At 41.9% G+C, this 2,418-nt stretch overlaps 1 pseudogene; it reads right to left on the bottom strand.

The window, feature by feature from the left end:
* Nucleotides 1-816: 816 nt before the first annotated feature.
* Nucleotides 817-1,926, bottom strand: LOC150004690 (ADP/ATP translocase 2 pseudogene; annotated as a pseudogene).
* Between the last annotated feature and the right edge of the window lie 492 nt (nt 1,927-2,418).

Here is a 2,418-nt window from a genome sequence, read left to right as displayed (position 1 = left end):
ACACCTTCTAACTGATAGTCTGTACTCACTATTGAATCTTCATTTCAACACTGAAGTCAGAATAATCTTTTCAAAACTCAAATCTGGCCACATCATTTCCCTGACACCTCCAGACAAGGTGATATTCCCTTGGTAAACATCTTCATGGTTCTTGCAACTTTCCTTCCTTGTTGGTACACTCACTGTAATTTCAAATTTATTTGTTATGACTTAAATATCTGTGTTCCTTCTTAGACTATAAGTTACTTGAGGGTCACAGACGATGTCTGATTTCACCCACTATTTTACCTCTAGGTACATAGCACAGTGCCTGGCACATTGTAAGTGCAGCAGTAAATATCCCTGAATGAATGAATCTCCATTAACTTCTAGCCCTTAAGAGAATATCTGAGAAAATAATCTTTATTGAAAAAAGGAAGATTGGAACTATCTACAGTTCCCAGAAAATATTTCTGGGCCCAATGCCTTCTTTCCCCTACTCTCTCTCTCTCTTGTTTTCAATCATTCAAAAGACTTACTCTTCATTATTCAGAAATAATTGTCATAAAAAGTATTTCCTGTCATACAAAGTCCTTATCCACTTTTCCAAGAATATTAAATAATAAGTTCAACAAATGTAACTTTTGTTTTCTAGCAAAACACATTTGCCAAATGCCACTTGTAAATAAAGAGGACTATTCAAGGGCACCAACTAGATTCTGGTGTCCTTCTCAGTTCTGACCTGAGGACCAACTCTGCTGGCATCATTCTCTCTCTCTCTCTTTTTTTTTTATATTTCAGGTATTTTTTATTTCTTCAAATTTGTCATTTAGCAGGAGTGACTGAAATAAATATAATTGAGTCCCACCATCACCATGGAAATGGCTTCAAGAGAAAACTGGTCAGATGAATATTACTGCTCCCCATTTTCAACCAGTAAAAAGTTGCCACTGATAAATAGACAGCCAACAGTCTGTTGAGAATGCTCAAGATATGTTACATAATACAACATGCCTGTTCACGGGGGAGGGGGAAAGACTACGAAATAATTTATGTGAACTTCTTGATTTCATCATACAAGACAAGCACAAAAGCACCACCCATGCCTCTGAGAACATTGGATCATGCACCCTTGAAAAAGGCTTTGCCTCCTTCATCACGAGCAATTCTCCTCCAGCAGTCGAGCGTGCCTGTGTACATGATATCAGTTCCTTTGCGCCCTGACTGCATCATCATGCGGCGACGAACAGTGTCACATGGATAGGAAGTCAACCCAGCCACCGCTGTGACGGACTGTGTTATCATCCAGCTGACGAAGATGTGAGTATTCTTGGGATCTGGAAGCATTCCCTTTGCAGTGTCATAGATACCAAAGTAGGCAGCTCGATAGATGATAATACCCTGCACGGACACATTAAAGCCTTGGTACAGGCCCTTAATCCCATCAGATTTGTAGATCTTAACCAGGCAGTCACCGAGGCCTTTGAATTCCCTTTCAGCTCCAGCTTTGCCCACATCAGCTGCTAGACGGGTACGGGCAAAATCAAGAGGATATACAAAACACAAAGAGGTGGCCCCAGCAGCACCACCGGATGCCAGATTTCTTGCAAAGTACTGCCAAAACTGGGTTCTCTTGTCCACATCACCCAGGAAGATCTGCTTGTATTTATCTTTGAAGGCAAAGTTGAGAGCCTGGGTGGGGAAGTATCTGATGACATTGGCCACGTTACCGCGCCAGAAGGACAGGACTCCCTGCTCCTTGGGTATACAAACCACGCAGTCTATAATGCCCTTGTATTGCTTATCTGCGGTGATTTGCTTGCTGGCCTGCTGCACCTGCAGCAGCAGCTTGACCCACTCGATGGGCGCTACCACTGTCTTGGAGATGGCCGCCGCCACTCCACCTGCCAGGAATTCCTTGGCAAAGGACACAGCAGCATCTGTCATGTTGAAGGAAAGAAGGAGCGGGAGAATGCAGAACTAGGTTCGGAATCGGTTGGGACTCCGGAGCTGTCCATTCTCTTTTCATTTAGCTTGGAATATAAAGAAAGTCAGAAGACAACTGGCTATCTCCCTTTTCAATATATTCCTTCAACTACCATACAACCTTCTCAACAGCATTCTCACCAGTTTTGTTGCCTAGAATATTATAGATGCAATTTTAAAAGAAATGTCTTGGGAGCCTCCCCAGGATAGCATCTGTTAGTGAGTGGTGTTTAATATTGGTTAGGCTTAGCTTTAACCCCACCCAAGGTAGCATCAAAAGGAGTTCAGGGTACTTTCTTTTATAGTGATAAAAATGATAGTTACTATTTACTGAGTGTTGTACTCTGTGTCCCACATTGTATTTAACTCGGTATGTACAAAAATCTTACGAGGAAGATATTATTATAAGGAGTACATTGAGTATCAGAGAATTCAGTGGTTCACCAGTTACTA

Source organism: Furipterus horrens, unplaced genomic scaffold (assembly GCF_987537825.1).
Source record: "Furipterus horrens unplaced genomic scaffold, mFurHor1.1.pri manual_scaffold_7, whole genome shotgun sequence".
In the NCBI taxonomy this organism is placed as follows: domain Eukaryota; kingdom Metazoa; phylum Chordata; class Mammalia; order Chiroptera; family Furipteridae; genus Furipterus; species Furipterus horrens.
This window is presented reverse-complemented; position numbering and strand designations above follow the sequence as displayed.